The sequence below is a fragment of the Lepidochelys kempii genome, chromosome 1, assembly GCF_965140285.1.
Source record: "Lepidochelys kempii isolate rLepKem1 chromosome 1, rLepKem1.hap1, whole genome shotgun sequence".
NCBI classification, from domain to species: Eukaryota; Metazoa; Chordata; order Testudines; family Cheloniidae; genus Lepidochelys; species Lepidochelys kempii.
Window position 1 is genome coordinate 319,497,050 of NC_136380.1, and position 19,930 is coordinate 319,516,979.

Sequence of the window (19,930 nt, forward strand, 5' to 3'; positions counted from 1 at the left end):
TCACATGTTGCTATGGCTGTATTACAACCTTTAAGAACTTTGGGTTAAACCTGAAGAGGAAGCACTAAACCCCAAAAGGACTATGCAATACTAAAATGTATACCCAATTCTTCCCCATGACTCTGGTAATCCAAACTGTGTCATGTACATTAGGAGCTGTGTAATAAAATATGAGGAGGTAATAATCATGCATAGCACCTTCCTGATGTTCTAGTGGTATGAAAGTTCCTTCCAGATGACAGAAAGATAGGCAGCCATATGTCCTGAACAGGAGATTATTACTATTTATTACTTGTATTACAGCAGCACCTATTTCAGAGTAACAGCCATGTTAGTCTGTATTCACAAAAAGAAAAGGAGTACTTGTGGCACCTTAGAGACTAACCAATTTATTTGAGCATGAGCTTTCGTGAGCTACAGCTCACTTCATCGGATGCATACTGTGGAAACTGCAGAAGACATTATATACACACAGAGACCATGAAACAATACCTCCTCCCACCCCACTGTCCTGCTGGTAATAGCTTATCTAAAGTGATCATCAAGTTGGGCCATTTCCAGTACAAATCCAGGTTTTTTCACCCTCCCCCCACCCCCCCCCACACACAAACTCACTCTCCTGCTGGTAATAGCCCATCCAAAGTGACCACTCTCTTCACAATGTGTATGATAATCAAGGTGGGCCATTTCCTGCACAAATCCAGGTTCTCTCACCCCCTCACCCCTCTCCAAAAACCACACACACAAACTCACTCTCCTGCTGGTAATAGCTTATCCAAAGTGACCACTCTCCCTACAATGTGCATGATAATCAAGGTGGGCCATTTCCAGCACAAATCCAGTTTTCTCACCCCCATCCCCCACCCCCATACACACACAAACTCACTCTCCTGCTGGTAATAGCTCATCCAAAGTGACCACTCTCCCTACAATGTGCATGGTAATCAAGGTGGGCCATTTCCAGCACAAATCCAGGCTTTCTCACCACCCCCACAGGAAACACACACACACACACAAACTCACTCCCCTGCTGGCAATAGCTCATCCAAACTGACCATTCTCCAAATTTAAATCCAAGTTTAACCAGAACGTCTGGGGTGGGGGGGCGCGTAGGAAAAAACAAGGGGAAATAGGCTACCTTTCATAATGACTTAGCCACTCCCAGTCTCTATTTAAGCCTAAATTAATAGTATCCAATTTGCAAATGAATTCCAATTCAGCAGTTTCTTGCTGGAGTCTGGATTTGAAGTTTTTTTGTTGTAAGATAGCGACCTTCATGTCTGTGATTGCGTGACCAGAGAGATTGAAGTGTTCTCCGACTGGTTTATGAATGTTATAATTCTTGACATCTGATTTGTGTCCATTTATTCTTTTACGTAGAGACTGTCCAGTTTGACCAATGTAAATGGCAGAGGGGCATTGCTGGCACATGATGGCATATATCACATTGGTAGATGTGCAGGTGAACGAGCCTCTGATAGTGTGGCTGATGTTATTAGGCCCTTTGATGGTGTCCCCTGAATAGATATGTGGGCACAGTTGGCAACAGGCTTTGTTGCAAGGATAGGTTCCTGGGTTAGTGGTTCTGTTGTGTGGTATGTGATTGTTGGTGAGTATTTGCTTCAGGTTGTGGGGCTGTCTGTAGGCAAGGACTGGCCTCTCTCCCAAGATTTGTGAGAGTGTTGGGTCATCCTTCAGGATAGGTTGTAGATCCTTAATAATGCATTGGAGGGGTTTTAGTTGGGGGCTGAAGGTGACGGATAGGTCCCAATCTACTTTAGGGTCTCATTGTACTGGGCATTGTATAATCACAGACCCTGGCAAACCCTATCCCTACATATACTTCCTCTTAGTTCTCCCTGGTGAGAGCCATACAAGACTGCAGTAATTCCCACATCCTCTGTGTCCCAACCAGGGAAGATATACTCTTGGAGATCCATACAGGAATGCTTGTTGTGAGCATATCAGGTGTCCGTTTCCATATGGCATGAAGCTCTGTGGCTTACAGCTACTGTAGATCATCTCTATGCCTTCCATATAAGATTCAACGATCGTCAAGCTCTGTTAGCCCTCGGCACAGCTGGTTTATATAGCCATGTGGGCTTATGGCCCATCTTACTGTTTCATATGTTAGTTGGAGGATTTGGCCAATTGAGAATAGCACACCTCTGAGTGTACTACAAATGATTAATGATAATGATAATGGAAGGTGACGTTCTTTATCTTGTGCAAAACTGGATACAAATCGAGGCTCTGGAAACATTTACCAACATATTTAACTTTACACACGAGTAATTCCACTGAAGTCAGTCATTTGAATAGAGTTAAGCATGTGGATGCCTATCTGTAGGATCAGGACCCAAGCCAAAGTAATTTGCTACTGTGGTATCTTTATTTGTTCTGTCTGTCTATCTAAGCATTTATAAATACTAATCTGTGTTTTATCTGAATACTTATGTTCCCCAGGCATATGCAACCACTGTGGGGATGACTACTAGTATATCCATGTTATACCAAATTTTTCTAAGTTGGATGCCTAAATCTCAGCATCTAACTCCAGTTTTTCAACATACAAATACAAACCTAAGCAGAGGAATGAAAATATTTACTCTAGGCCTTTCCCTGTGTATGACACAATATTTCTTGAATGCTGGAAGGTGCACTTAATCACGTTTGCCTGATTATCCTGAGTTTTAAACACACCCAGCTTCTGTTAAAATTGATGCAACCTGGGAGATTGAAAGCAGGACCATTGAAAGTCAGCCCATTTGTAATTAAATGCCTAAATATGGGCTTACATGTCTAACTTTAGGAACCCAAGTTTGATAACCTTGGCTGTAGGCTTTAGTCTCAACAGTGTTAATTTTATCCTAGAGCTATTTTATTCAGTGGAACTATTATTTTGTGGTGAATGTGCATCGATTTCTGTGAAAATGTATTGATTAGGGAAATTAAGCAGGAATTCGATAGGCAGCTTGGAAGTCCCTGATTTACGACATAAATCCTATTTACAATTAATTCAGCCAGACATACCACTTACATCACCTCAAAAATGTAAATTATTTTAAAAGTTAAATGCAATGGCACTATAAGTGGAAGAAATATAACCTGAAGATTCATTTAACCTTCATAGAAATTTTATTATTAGTATTATTAGTATTAGTATTCTATTTTAGCTGCTACCATTGTCAGTTATATCTGTGGTAAGTATCTCATACAACTGAGTTCTTTGGGAGTCCTGATGAAAAGAAAAAGCATACATACTTTAACTAACTACAACTTATCTAAAATAAGACTGAAGTTATTACTTCTGGAACTATAATCTGTAATGTCAGTTTTGTTCTATAAAAGTAAGATAGTGTCTCATATCAAAGATTTAAATCACTCTTTCTTTTTTCTTTTGAGTAGATCTCCCTTAAGATATATAGTTCTGAGCAGTACAATTCCATCATTAAAAGGCTATGAGAAAGGTATTAATAAATAAATTAGTATGTTAAATATCTTTGTCTGTATTTCTTTCTCTCTTTCACAGCATGAGAGTGAAGAAGAGAATGGATTCCCCAAGCACATTACTTGGCAAGCACAAGTTCAAGTGAAACAAGAAAAGGCTTCATTTGTTTTTCATTTCTTCCTTTTAGTTTTAACCACTCCAGGGGCTCTATCTCCCACTGCAGGCCAGGAGTAACTCCATTTGACTTCAATGGAAGATCCACCTGTCTATTTCTAGGGTAAGAATATGGCCCTAGGAAGTCAAAGGCAAGAGAAGAAAAAAATGAAGGTGATGGTATTCGATTAATTGCTAACAATTTTATTTAACCTTCACTTCCTAAACAATAGTGGAAGGGAAAAAGAAACCTATCCAAGGGGCTTATATTTTTTTCCATGAAAAAGTGTGTAGTGTGTTTCAACAGACAAGAAACACAAACAGCTCAGCTGAGTACTCCCTAGCAAATATATATATATATATTTGACAAGGCGGAAGCCCTTAGAGTAATTCCTGTGGACAACAATCAGGTTTTCTTTTACTTAAGCAGTTTGAAGAAGTGGTCTCACAGAGAGTCAGACACTTACAGGATGTCTGAAGGATGACTATTAGGTTGCATTTCATCCTCTGTCAGGGGCTGGCAAGGACCTTAATTTCACCGCTATGGTCATGTCTACATTACAACGGCACAGCAAAGGCTCTGCACCTGTGCCACGGTAGCACAGATGCTTCTACATTGACAGAAAGGGGCTTTTCCATCTATGTAGTTAATACCACTCTCCAAGAGGTGGTAGTTAGGTGGACAGAAGAATTCTTCCATCAACCTAGCTGCGTCTACAGTGGGAGTGACCTTGACCTAACTACATCACACAGAGTGTGAAATTTTTCACAGCCCTAAATAATGTATCTAGGGGTTCTAATTTTGAGGTGTGGACTAGGCCTATATCAGCTTTTCACCACTTGTTTCTGATAAATGCTTAGGCGTCTGAGAGGGTAAATGTGCCTCTGCCTAGCTCAGGACTAAAGACAGCTGAAAACTGGAACCTTTTATTTTAAACTTTACCAACTTTGGTAGTTGGTATATAGCAGGGGTGGCCAAATTTACTGACCTTCCATGCCGCATACATCTGATAATCTTCAGAAGTTCAAGAAACGTGAGACATACACAACCAATCCACACGCATTTTTAAAATATTAACATCCTTCTTGCTTTATCACGGTTAATTACTTCTAGAGCTAGAGGCCTTGTGAGTCTCCATCATGATCGTTAAGTTCTTTGGAAATCTGGCTGATATGTTGTCAAGGTGGTATGGAGGAGTTTGGTCAGATTTGTAAGGACTGCAAAATGTTTCGATTTTACAAACTTCATCACAGAGTACACCAATTCACAGAAGTACATTGTGCTGAAATTTGAAGTGAGTCACATTCTAGACTTCTTGAGTTGAGGATACTTCATTCTTGGCACTTGCTTCCACAACTTGATTGTAGACTGTGATTTATGCATCATCTTTACAGCCTGGTCCTCCTGGAGTTCCAATAGTTCCATTTCTACTGTAGATGTTTCCATAACCACTGTTTTGGGAATCAGACAGCCGTCGATCACATCAACCACGAATGGGTTTACAAGAAAGGCAAAGCAGGATCTCAACTTCTGCAAGTCTTCAAACCTGGTCTGAAAATCATCAAGCAGTCCTTGTAACATGCCTCTGTATTCCTCAAGTTTGTGATTTTCTACTTCAATTTCAGGGAATGTGTTTACCCTTCTCTTGACACTGTCACTTTTCAGAAGCTTTAACTTGTACTGGAAACTGAAGACCATTTTATCCTTCCCTTGGAATGCCAACTTGAGAGTTTGCAGATGCTGCATAATATCAGTAAAAAAACAAGAAATCCTGCATCCATCGCTTGCCTTCCAGTTGCGAACAGGACTTTTCCTTTTCTTCAGGGAAAGTATTGATAGGCTCCAACAACCAATTTAAGACATTGCTGATTGATAACCACCTGACATTACTATACAAAGAGATATCATTATGTTTGTCTTCAAGATCCTGATCTTCAGTGACATTTTTGAACTGTGAATGAGTCTTCCCATTAGAGCGGATAAAATTGACAATTTCTAAGACCATTTTCATAACATTTTTGTACTTGAGGTATCTGCCCATGAGATGGTGGTGATGAAGCATGAAATGAACAGGGAGAAACTCCGGAAATTTGGGATCACTTTTCAAAAGTCCAGTTAGGCCTACTTTTTTCCTCCCACCATAGCGAAAAACTTTTGACTCTAATAGATAGTTCAGTAGATCTCAATCATTTACTGAATACCATATTGCTGATGGCCTAGGCTTTGTTTGTTTTTTTGTTGTAATGCCTGTTTTATTAAGTCACTGTGTTTTTCAGTCCCTTTTTTAAATATTATTGCTCACAGTAGGTGCTATGTTTAACAGATAGCAGGTGACTCCTGTAGGCTCATCTCTATGGAAGTTTTGGCATAGAACATCTTTCCTTTGCATCTTTCATATCTTCCACTGGCACGACGTGTGTGAAAACTATGAAGGTAGATTGCCAAACACTGTTGTTTGACATGTCTATATTTTCCCTTCTTCAGTGGGAGCTACAGGTACTCAGTATCTCTGAAAATCAGGCCACTTTTATTTAGATGCCTAAATATACCTAACTTTGGGGATTCAGTTTCCAAAGTAGTTCGAAAGAGGGTATTTTTGAAAGTGACATTTCCTGACTTGGGAATTGTTGAGGGGAGAGGAGGATATGGTTTTTATTGCTGGTTTTCATGGAAGTGTTTGATGTGTAGAGTATCATTGATATCAGTGTGCACTAGGGTAAATGCCACAGACAAGGTAGTTAGAAGGGAAACAAAGATAAGGCGACAAAGAGTTTCAGAATGAAACCAGAGTTGAAATTAGAAAAAATTAGAGAAGTTAAAAAAGATAAACTGGATATTTCTAAAACAACTGCACTGAGAATGATTGGATCCTCACTGTGCCCCAAGGCTTCTGTAACTACAAGGGTCTTGTATTTTTAACTTTTAAAATGTGTAGACAATTTGCAACCACATAGGGTCCAGTGTCTTGGTTCCAGGGGTTCCATCCTGTCCTCCCCTCCTCCCAAAAGCAACAGAGATCTCAGATGGTCTCCTGGAGGCCAGGGATTCAACATGGAATCCACTTCCTTTTTTCTCTACCACCTGCCCAAGCAGCATCTGGACAGCATCTCTCCTGTAGAAGCTCAGCTGTTGTCAGTTCTCCCAACCACCAGCTGTCCCCAAACCTCGGCAAAGGGGGGCAAGGATTCCGTACTGCACAGGGAACAGCAACGTGAGTTACTGCTGACTCTGCAGCCACTTATAGTGCTTTGGTTTACAGATTGGGCAGGGTGGTAAGAGAAACCAGCAGACCCATATCCAGCCTGCATCTTCAAATCCACAGAGCTAGAACTTTGCCTAATCTCCATGAAGAAGCCACAGTGGAAGGCAGCATTCCCACCTTCCACACAATCTGAAAGCTTGGGCTCTACTCCCTGAATAGATCCAGAGAAGCCTGTTTATCCTTGAGATGCAATCAGTGAGAGTGAAATATTAAGTAACTTCTCTGTTGCTCTCATTAAGATATCGATTAATGACCTTGAACAACAGTGCAGCTGAATGGTCATTCAGAGGTAATGAAGTAACCACTCATGAATTCTTCTGGCAAGCAACATAAACCTAGGTGTTCTCTTTCAGAACCTATTAGTCTGCTTTACCAAAGACATCTCTAAAGTTAGAAAATGAAAAAGAGGGTGTAATTACACTGAAAGAAGAAATTAGAAAGGCTGATTATATTTACTGCACTTAAAGTATATAGTATGTGACCAATCTAACCCTTTTAGCATCTAAAAATATGTGATATTGGAGTGAAAACAAAGAGTGCTACCACATTTACAGTAGAACAGTCTGTATTAAGTCAGTGCTAAATGCGAGAATCTAGACCTTTATTTTCTTTTAACTATAGGGCCTGACATATTTTTATGTTTTCTTTTTGTGGAAGGCAGTCAGATACCATAGGGATGTTTCAGAGAAGCAGCCGTGTTAGTCTGTATCCGCAAAAAGAACAGGAGTACTAGTGGCACCTCAGAGACTAACCAATTTATTTGAGCATAAGCTTTCGTGAGCTACAGCTCACTTCATCGGATGCAACATAGGGATGTTGTCATTCTAAAAGATAGATAGATAGATTCAAATTAATGCCCCTTCATAAGTAGTGATGTGTGTCGGTAAGAAGGAGGTTGTGCAGTGCCTAGCGAGATTAATCCAATTAACATACTCCAGAGGTGGTATGGGGAAGGAGGGAAGGAGCAGTTCTGGCTACAGCTTAAAATATATAGAGATTGTATTGTTAGGCAAAAAGATTCTTTTCCCCAAGAATCAGGTAAGCATGGACAATACTGAAGGGGGTTTATTCAAGGTACCGGAAAGACTGACAAGCAGTTTCAAAGATATGGTGCCATAATAGCCAGTTATATACATTCTCATATCAATTCATTTGCATTTATCTGTACATACAGAGACAGACATTGTTACAAGTCAAGAGAGAACCCTAAACAAAGATAAAACTAAGAACAGTATGTAGTATAGAGGTCATCCTATTGCATCAAGCATCTATGGCTACCTTGTGGGGGAAAGAGGCGGGGTGGCAGGGTAGGGATGAGTACTTACAGATATCTGGTGGGCTGTGAAGGGAGGCTTAACATTGTTCTAAGAACTGAGTTACTGGGCGGGCATTGACCATATATGCTTATCAATTGTTTACAGTTGTCCCTGTCCTTGTTACTGAATGCTTATTGAAACATTGCTGCTTGTTCTGTGGTTTTTGTCTTAGCTGTTAGCTAAATTTTAACTCTTTCCTGACAGTACTTAGGATGACCAGACGTCACATTTTTAAAGGGACATTCCCGTAATTTAAGCCCTCCTGCAGGTATCCTGACTTTTTATTAATAGCAGGCAACTTATCCTGTATTTTCTGTCTGCCCCCCATCAGTGCTGGCAGGTCCTGCTGCTGGCCGCATCCCTGCTTGCCACCCACTTGCCTACCAGTGGTGAGCGGAGGGGGTCCAGTGGCCGATGATGGGGATGGGTGTGAAAGGCTGGTGGCGGGGCAAAGATGCAGCACGCAGGGCCAACCACTCCCCAGGCTGGTCCTTCAGCGCAGCCGCTTCTGCATGCCAGCTCTCAGCCAGCAGAGCCCCATCCCATTTCTGTCTGGTACTGGCTGCGCGCTGTGTGCTGGGGTGGCTGGTGAGTATGGGCAAGGCACCAGACAGTGGCTGGTTACGTGTTGCCTCTGCTTCCCACCCACTCGCCCTTTATGTGCTTCCCCTCTCGCTGTCCTCTCCCTGCTTTGCCCCTTCATGCTCCCCCCCCCCCCCCCCACCAACCCCACTGCTCCTCCATAAACCCCCAGCAGGGCACGTCACACTCCCAGCATTGTGTGGAGAACCAGCCCCTGGTTAGAGAGCTCAGCACACCAACAGCCTGACCGGCAGCCTTCTTCCTTCCTCCACAGCCTCTAGCTGGGCCGGCACCCCAGAAAAGCCCAAGACCCTCTGGCCCAAGGCGCTGGCCAGGAGTAGCCAAGCCCTGCATATGCCAAAGTCCAACACAGCACTGGCACAGGGAAGCCTCTCCACCCCACAGTTAAGCTCTGCAGTGGTGCAGGAGAAGCAATTTCCAGGCTGTTAATTCCCCAAACCTGCAGGATCCACAGCAGCCGCCGGGGCAGGGACTTAGCACCCTTTTTGCTCCCTCCCCCCCCATCCCTGGTCCTGTCCCCAAGGAGCACCCTCTTTGCTCCCTCCCCCCTGCCCCGCCCCATCCCTGGTTCTGTCCCCAAGGAGCACTAGGCTGCTTTGTCCCCTAGACACACTCCTCTGCTGAGCCACCCCCGGCAGGGTTTGCACAATGCATCCTTAGGGCTTAATCCCTTCCTGCCTGTGCTGTAGCCGGGGGACAGGAGGTGGCTGGCACAGGCAGCGACTTTTAATTGTGTCGGGGGGTGCTCGACCCCTGACTCTGCCCCAGGCCGTGGCCCCACTCCACTCCTTCCCTCAATGCTACACCCCACCCTGCCTACACCCTGCCTCTTCCCACCCCCGCTACCCCCTCCCCCAAGTGCTCCACATCCTCACTCCTCCCCCCCCACCCCACCCCCACCCCCTCCCAGCCTCCTGCATGCTGCAAAACAGCAGGGTGGGGAGGGAGGGGGAGGCGCTAATCGGCGGGCCCAGCCCATAGGAAGAAGGCACTGGGATTGGGGGAGGGGAAATGATAGGGGGGCTGCCAGTGGGTGCTCAGCACCCACCATCCCCGGAGCACCCACAGTGTCAGTGCCTACAGTGGCTGGGTTATGTCGGTGGCCAGCAGCAGCCTGGAGGTGTTAGCTGCCTTTTGACACTGTGCGGGCAGGAAGGGACAAGCTGCTTCCAGCCACACGGGAACAGTGGCGGTGGGGGAGAGATGAGCTCTGCAAAGGCACAGGCCAGGTCATCTCTTCCCCCACTGCAGCTAGAAGCAGCTCCTGTCCCTTCCCTCCTTCACAGTGCGGAAAGGCTGCTGCTGGCCACATTCTGGTGTGAACCCTGGCAGAACTCTGGGGAGGGGGGACCTGTGACCCTGCATGCCTCCCCCCATACATGTTGCATTGGGAAGATTTGGTGCCAGGTACCACGAGAGGTGAGGCCATCCCAGGAGCCCAGCCATGCCTGGAGGGTGGAGAGCACCAGGCAGGGAGGGTCAGGTCAGTTGGTCACCCCTGCTGTGTGAGAGAAGTGTATGGGAGTATGTGTCTATCACTCCTCCTCATGTGTGAAGAGGGTGTGGGGTGGTTTCACCCCTCCCTGTGTGAACCCTAAAGCCTTAAAGTTAAGACGGTAAATAAAAAGAATCCAACTAAGCAGTATTTCTTTTTAACAGGGGCTCTTGTCAACTTGATGTTAAATTGAATGTTTGTACAATTGCTTGCCGTTAAAGGCACTTGAATATGAGTAATTTTACCAGATTTCCCATATTCAGCATAGGGAAATATGGTCACCCTAATTGTACTTCCCCAGCACAGCCAATCTGGCTTTCAGAAAACAAGGTGATGGCTCCCTCTGCCCCCAACTGTGTTCATCACTATGGGGTCACCCTCTCAGCAGAACTAACATCCACATTGCCTGCAACAAAACTGATTGTCCCTGGCTGAGTTCACCCGTTGTGGGAGGGGAGAAAAGCTCTCTCCCTCATCTGGCTCTGCGTTTCATGAACAGACATAATTTGGCATTTTGAATTAAGCTTCCACAACATTTAGGGCCCAATCCTACTCCCTTTGAACACTCAAAAATCCCAAGACTGCATTGGCCGCACTAAGAATAGTGCATCAGGCCCCTCAAAGATTTCCGCCAGTTCCCTTTCAGAGCAGTGAATATGCCGTGGCGTTCTATAAATACCCATTTTACGCTTTCTATTGATGTGCTTTTGTATGCAAATCTAACATCATGTCATTTAATTATACGAAGCAGGGTAATAAGAGTGAAGATAAATATTTCACAGACCTAATCAGAATTATCCTGTTAAATCACTATTATGTGTGTGAACTATGCTCAGCAATCAATATCTGGCAAAGCCATCTAAAAGATAATTAAAATTCCGCAATCTATAGCATGCCCATTTTGGATGCGACTTTATGGCACAGATGTCCAAAAGCAGAAGCAAATATTATTCTCTACATTACTAAGTATCATTTTAACTTGAATAAGAAAATCCTCTTATTTTAAAACTTTATTATTTTATAAGGACTTTTAAACGTTTCTACTCTTGCATAGATGTAGGGTATTGATCTTTTATAATAGGAATACTGTTCATCAGAAAGTACACTGTGTCTCATGCCACTGACCAATGACAGTAATGGACACACAAAACAGACTCAGTCTTCCACTAAACAATCATGCTTCACTTTCTTATTTAGTTCAATAGAGTGATATTAAACACATTTGAAGCAGATTTTTGCCAAATACTACAAGCACTCTCTCCTGAATAAATTGAAATTGAAGTCCAATATTAACTAGTTATGGTGTGACTTTTCCATTCTGAGAAAAGGAGCAAATGGGAAGAATCAAATGACTATTTTACAGTATGCACCTATAGCAGACACTTGCCTGTGTAAGGTTTCTTATATGTGTAATTTTAACTTTATTGCTTATTTACCTCTGAGGACTTTCTGTCTCTGTCACACACACACATTTCCCTAATCACATGTCACCTGTCATCATCACCATCCTTCCAGCTAAGAAGGAATGGATGAGACTCCCTTTGGAGTCTAACAGTGCCTCACTTTCATCTGCCAAAGGGTCACTGTTGAGTGATAGAAGGCACATCTTCTCTGTGGAACTGAGCATTCTTTCCTTTCTGCAGCAATTCTTGTTCAAGTTGGCCTAGAGAGTGGATTGAACATTGATTTATATTTTTACATTTGGGGATTTTTATCAGGGAATAACGGTCAAGAATCCAGCAAGCTGATTTGCTAACAGGAATTCCATTTGGTACAATATATAATATGGTACTTTTTCTCAGCAGTCCCTAAATGAAGTCTCTGCAGCATTTTTCTATCTATCCTAGATTTTGCAAAAGATGTGAGGATGTGTAGTGTTCAGAAATGAATAAAATAAGAAAAAAATATTTGTATGTGAGTGGATTTATGATCTTATTATGAAATGAGAAAACAGATATACAGTAGACTAATACCAGATAATCCAACTTCTATATGATAATTGTAAAGAGAAACAATTTTAGCAAGGAAACAATACTTAAATAAGTATAAAACTGTTACTTTGAGTTGATAAATAAATGAGCCTTATAACCAATAAATTAATTATTACTCTTACTAATATACTCCATTATGTGACACTGTGTCTCTTTTATATTGTTCTAATTTCCAGGAACTTCTGGAGAAATGTACTGATTTAAATCTCTGGGGAAAATGGGTTAACAGTTGGTCATATTTATTTGGAGTTAAAAGGTAGTTTTGATTGCAAGCCTTCAAAGATTATCTGGAAGTTTAACTTTTACATCCATCTTTCAATTTGGAGGTCTTTCAGCGAGCATTATAGGCCAGTCAAAATAACGTGAAAATATTATGGATCAAGGCAAATTAAACATGTAGTTCTTTAAAAAGAATGACTAACCTCCAGAATATATTACATTTAATAGTTTGGCTCTGAACATTTCTAATGCTACAGTGTTCACTAATATAATGTTTACATAATGGGGATGATCTGTATAATGCATGCCCAAGCAATAATTAGATGCTTAGTAGGCTAATTATTCGGTGAATAAAATCAAACAAAATCAAGTAATTAAACAACAGACAGAGAATATCTTAAGACCTGCAATAATAATTGTTGAAATTCTGATTTAACAGTGGAGTTTATGAATATATAATGTAATACGGAATGCTAGTAAACAAGAGGATCATTTAATACTATATAAATGTGTCTAATGCCATATGCCCCAACCAGGTCACATTCTAGTTGGCACAGGATGATCTTGCTTTGCCATACATTGTAATTTGAAATTAATGCAAAACAAAAAAGGTTAAATATTTTTTCTTGTAAAGCAAGATGAATTTTTTAAAAAAAATCTGCTTCCCAAACACAGCAAAGCGCATGGTGTATGATTATGGCTATCTATAATTTTTTTTCCACATATAGACTGACCTGGACCAAAGCTTCCAGGTTATTTCTATTATTTAGATGTATTGTGCAATCTTGTATACTGACAGCATGGATTCTATTTGTGAATCTGACTCTTTCTGTCATGTGTATGGAATGCATATCCTGTAGGCCAATATATTGACATAAAGATAAACCTTATCCAGAGTTGTCAGGCAACATATTGGTAGGTAAAAAGAGCAAGGTGGGAGAAAGAAGGAAAGTAAAACCAAAAGGAATCAGAGAAGATAGTATATAGATTCACCCAAGGCCACTGGGTAGTGAGGATAAGGAAGAGGTACCCAGAAAAGAGCCACCAATCTAACTATTCACATTCTTAATGTTGGGCACATATTTAAGAGTTTTGCTGGATCAGGGCCAAAGTGTTCAGCACTTTGCAGGATTGAACTCACAATGAGGGAGATAGGGCTGAAGTACTAGCCTGATAGATTACTATTTCTTCTCTTGGGGTTACTACAGTCATTCACTCACATTCACATGAACACACATGCAAACAAACCAACAAAAAACCTACTGATCTGTTTGCTTTCAAAATTGGGGAGAGAGCAAGAAGAAAAATAAAAGGAAAAGAAGAATGATCTGAAATTCTAACCAATCCTGCCTGGTTTCTGGAGAGGTAGATACAAACTAAGATCATATGTATACCTCACATAGTTAATGTGACAATGAGCTTAAAGATCTTAGAAACAGGAGTAAATGCTTGTAGTTTAAATCACTGAAATATCTTTTGATCAGTTAATGTTAATGGGATGATGTTACCACCCCCTTCTTGGACACTGTTTATCTGTGGATCACTAAATAGGAGCAAGGGAGGGTGTGGACTGGAAGGAGCGAACTTTACTACATGACTGCCACCCCCACCCTCTCCTGGGACACTAGGGTCCACCAAGCCAGCATGGGAACCTTCATTGTCCTGTTTCTGAAAGGTTTCATGACCACACCAGGCCAGAGAGGGGGAACCAAGTGTCATTGAAACTTCCACTGACTGGCTAAATCAGAGATCTCAAATGGGCAAAGTTATAATGAGAGGGTTTTTTTTTCTGAATGCTAACATGATGTCACATAAATGCAGGTAACTTAGCCACATCACTAAGAGGAGCAGGCTTTTAGTAAAACTGACGCTTCCTTATACCACTCCAGGGTTGCCCGATGTCTGTTTTTTGACCAGAACACCCAGTTGAAAAGGGACCCTGGTGGCTGCAGTCAGACCGGGCTGTTAAAAATCCAGTTGCAGTGCAGGCAGGCTCCCTACCCGTCTCTGCATGGCTCCTGGAACCGGTGGCATACTCTTCCAACTCCTAGGCCCAGGGGTGGCCAGGGTATCCCTGGAGGCTCTGAGTGCTTCCCCATGCCCTACTCCCATTGGCCACATTCCTGGCGAGTGGGAGCTGCAGGGGTGGTGCCTGTGGCCGAGGGCAGCACACAGAGCTGCCTGGCTGCACCTCCACTTTGGAGCCAGAGGGACATGCTGCCTCTTCTGGGAGCCACCTTAGGTGAGCGCTACCCAGAGCCCACACCCCAAATCCCCTCCTGCACCCTAACGCCCAGCCCTGAGCCCCCTCCCATGCCCAAACTCCCTCCCGGAGCTCTCACCCCACACCCCCTCCTGCACCCAGCCCAGAGTCCCCTCCCACATTCCAAATCCCTTGGCCCTAGCTCGGATACTCCTCCTGCATCCCAAACAACTCATCCCCAAACCCACCCCAGAGTCCGCACCCCCAGCCAGAACCCTCACACCCTCCTGCCCCCCAACCCCCTGCCCCAGTCTGGAGCACCCTCCCACACTCCAAAGCCCTCGGCCCCACCCCCAGTCGGGAGCCCCCTTATGCACCCCAAACTCCTCATCTCAGGGCCCACCCCAGATCCTGCACCCCCAGCTGGAGCTCACACCTCCAAAGCCCTGCCCCAGCCAAGTGAAAATGAGTAAGTAAGCAAGGGTAGGGGAGAGTGAGCAATGGAGGGAGGGGGGCTGGAGGGAGTAGGGGCATGGCCTCAGAAAAGGGGAGAACAAGGGAGGGGCCTCAGGGAAGGGGAGGGGCAGGGGCAGGGCAAGGGTGTTCGGTTTTCTGCAGCTAGAAAGTTGGGAACCCTATACCACTCCAGTCAGCTCCATGTCCCAATCCACACAGGCTCCCAGCTCATGCCAGCCAGTTTCCATTTCTGCCTCCTCACTGGATGAATGGGAACTGAGAGACAATCATGTATGAGATTGGAGGTCTCTGGCTAAATCCTGAACAACATCAGGGATGGGAGCCCAAGGTTCCTGAAGTTACCCCCTCCCTTGTGTGTCATTTTCCCTCCTTGCCTTCTTTCTTCTCTTTCCTATCTTTTTCCTTTATGTCTTCGGTCAAAAAACAAAACACAACATGTCTGGCTAAGCCAGATAAAACCACTCCACTCTTTATGACTCTACTGTGAGCCTGCTAATAAGTCCCTGTGCTGGGCCTCTGTTTTTCCATCAGGCAGCTTGCAAATGGAATTGAACAAAATTCAAAATTTCTGCCCTACAGGAAATTCTGACAATTCAATCTTTGTTTCATCTTAAAATGGATAAAAAGTTTACATTCTGAAGTTTTCCATGTGCTGGTCATTTGGAAACATTTCTATTTGGAAATGTTGAAATAAAACATTTTGACATTCCTGAAATGGAAGGGGTTTGGTTTGGTTTGTTGAAATGAAACACTTCATTCTGAGTAATTTCAACACTAATGTGTGTTTTCATAGAATATCAGGGTTGGAAGGGACCCCAGAAGGTCATCTAGTCCAACCCCCTGCTCGAAGCAGGACCAATTCCCAGTTAAATCATCCCAGCCAGGGCTTTGTCAAGCCTGACCTTAAAAACCTCTAAGGAAGGAGAGGTTTTCTCAGAGTGTTATATTGCCTCATAGGAACTGTAGTTCAGGAGCCTGATACCCCCATCCTACTTTGTGGGACAGGCTGTGTGGCTGGACTACATCTCCCAGAATTCACCCAGAGTCATCTGATTCCCATGATCCACCATTCATCTTGGGCCTATGATAATCAGTGCCTTACAAGAGTTGTAGTCCTGCCAGGAACTTTACTTTATTTTTTGTATTTCAAATGCTTCAAATGTTTTCCCTCTTTTTCTGTATCTTTAATAAAAGGTTTCAAAAATTAATGGTAAAATGGCAGTAAGCCAGGAATAACTTTGACGCAAAATCTTGGCTCACACTTAACTGTGTAATGTTGTTACAGTGAAAAAGAGTTCCATTAACATCTTATCCCTTGTTGGGCCTGAAATACACCCTTTTCAGCATAACAGAGCACATTTTCTATTCCCCGTGTGTAAATAACACAGATCTCACTTGATTCAGTTTATAATTTTCTTATTACTGATAATTAATAGAGAAATACTGAAAATAGGTATACATGAATCAAGAAAAAGATAGGGTGTTTTGCCCAAGCTGAGGGTCTGGACCGCTGTGGAAGGAAGTCTCTCAGGAAGAAATTCAGAATATTCCGCTATCATGGTAGGCATGAAGGGTCAGATTTTTAAAGGTATTTAGGCAATTACTAAATACCTTTAAAATCTGTCTCTAAAGCGCAAGAGTGGGACTGGTTGCACAAAAGGACTTACTATCATTTGAATATAAATATGCCATTACAGAAAGTTCATTCCTTAAATAATAAGAGTTGGTCAAAATTTCACAATTCAGATTTTTTTGATAAATATGTTCAGAAGTGCAGAGCAGCCACAGCTACCAAGTTCTGACCTTTGAAATTAAAATAACCTATTTAGGCTAACCAATATGAATTTAGATGTATAACTTCAGGCACCCAAATATTGGCTTATGCCAGCTGTTAATTAAAAAGACCCACTAGAGTAATATACCCTACAGTTTTTCTTTTGAGCCAGATATATATACACACATCTGATGCACCAAACCTGTTCCTTGTTGCAGAGAATTTGATACATACAGATAAAAACATAAGGAGCTGAAGCAAAATTTCTTTTGAATGAACATGCAGATCCATGCATGACTTAAATGAAAACTCTACTTATTTGTTTCTCAGCAAGGCAATATAACAGTTAGTAAGAAGCCAGGCTCATGAAATACAATAATAAAATCTATTCTAAAGTAAAGTTGATTATTAACACATATGTTACTGAGCCTGGTGCTGGTGTCAGGATTCTTGCTGATATGTGTTATCATATGTCCTGTGTAATCACACCACTTCTGTACTATCTGAAAAGCCGGCTAGAAATATGATGCCTTGTTGATCCTATTAAAAATACAGTTACTGCAAACCACTGTTTCTGAAATTCTTTATTATATATATGAATGAAATGCTTTCTAAGCTGCTTTGCTGTTTGCATAATATGCTTCCTGTCACAATTTCCAGGTCTGCAAAAATTCATGCTGCTAGTATTTTTGAAGTTGATGATGACTGTGATTTGATCCTTTTGTTTCCAAAAGGAGAGAATGTATGTTATCAGGAGAAACTATGGTTGTTTGCAGTATTGTTATTATTCCTTCCCAGAAACCACTTTAACGGGTTGCCATTTTAATAGAACTGCAAGAAAACTGCAGTGTTTGACTCTGCCCACTTGTGTACTATTCATCTGCAACCTTCATTGTAAGGAAACTAGGAGGATGAGGCTATGAACGACCCCTTTGTAAGTTAAAACACCCCTATGATGTTACTGGATTGTTTGCTGCAGTCGCATCCTCTCCCCTGAAGGGCAGAATAAAAAGGAAACTATTTGTATTGAGTATGGAACAAATGTAGAGACTCGAGACTCAAAAACAAAGAAAAGAAAATACGGAAAAGAAATTTGGTCCCAATGATCTACTCTTAAAATGTAAAGTTCCACTTTATTCCTATGGGATCTACTCTTATAGAATCTGCAGCTTTTTTAACAGTAACAGATTAGAGAATAAGGCCAGAAGCAGTCTACTGTCACCAAGGGCCACATTCTGCTATCAGTTACATGGGTTTGTATTTGGAATAACTGCATTTAATTTCAGTGGAATTATTACAGATTTACACAAGAGCAGATTTGTACCTTTGTGTATGGAACTGTTTGAAAACAACTGAATTCTATGTGGGTTATATCCTGTAGATAAGTTGAGAATGTTTGGCATATGGCAGGAAAGATGAATGGAAAGAAAAGGCTATTGGCAGAGACAGACAAGGTTGGAATTATTTTGTTTAGGAAGAAGGTGATTGAGAGATTATAAAAAATTAATTATGTTAACTAGATAAGGTATATTAAGGTACAACAAGGTATGTGTTGTAGAATCCTAGAACCATAAGGTTAAAAGGGAGCGCAAGGGTCATCTAGGCTAACCCCCTTCCAAGATGCATGATCTGTTCTCTAAACCATCCAAAACAGATGGCTATCCAGCCTCCTTTTGAAATTCTCCAGTGAAGGAGCTTCCATGACTCCCCTAGGCAATTTGTTTAGTTGTCCTATCGTTCTTACAGTTACGAAGTTTTTCCTGAGATTTAATCTAAATCTGCTCTGCTGTAGTTTGAAACCATTGCCTCTAGTCCTGCCCTCTGTGTCAATGAGAAAACAAATTCTCTGTCTTTTTTATGGCAGCATTTCAAGTATTTGAAGACTGCTATCATGTTCCCCCTTAATCTCCTCTTTTCCAAACTGAACATCCCCAGTTCCTTCAAACTTTGCTCATATGGCTTGCATTTCATCCCTTTGATCATGTTTGTCACTTGCCTCTGCATCCTTTCCAGTTTCTTTACATCCTTTCTATACAGCGGTGACCAAAACTGAACACAGTATTCCAGTTGAGGTCCAACCAGCACCTCTTAACCAACTAGCACCTCCCTTGACTTGCATGCTTTGCCTCTGTTGATGCACCCTAAGATTGCATTTGCTCTTTTTGTAATAGCATTACATTGTAGTCTCATGTTGAGATTGTAATCCACCACAACACCCAGATACTTCTCAGCAGTGCTGCTGCCAAGCCAATTATAAAATTATAAAATTATAGAATTTTAGTTCTATCCTCCAAAGTGTTTGCAACCTCCCCTCACACCCCGCCCTACACCAGCTTTGTGTCATCTGAAAATTTGTCCTCTATTTCTGCGTCTAGGTCATAAAATGGTAAATAACACCAGACAGAGGACACATCCAAATCCCTATGGAATGCAACTTGAGACCTCTCTCCAAACTGAAACCATTCCATTCATAGTTTGTGTTTGGGTTAACTAGTTATGTATCCACTTAATGGTAGCTCTACCAAGCCCACATTTTTCCAGCTTATTAATGAGACTGTTTTGTAGAATTGTGACAAAAGCTTTGCCTAAGTCCAGGTATATTATGTCCACTGCATTCCCCCATCCACCAAGCCAGGAACCTTGTCAAAGAAGGAAATCAAGCTGTTTTGGCATGTTCTTAGTAAATCCATGCTAGCTACTAATGATCACCCCTATATCCTCCAGCTACTTGCAAATTGATTGTATTATACATTGCTCTAGTAGCTTTCCAGGTATCAAGGTCAGGCTGACTGGTTTCAAGTTCCCTGGCTCCTCCTTTTTTCCCTTTTTAAAGATGGGCATTACATTAGCCCTTATCCTGTCTTCTGGGACTTCTATCATCCATGTGTTAGCAACTATTATTGCCACCAGCGGTGGCTATCCTTCTATATGAAGATGATATCTGCCAGGGGAAAAAGTTATTGATGAGACTTAAGATGACTGAGG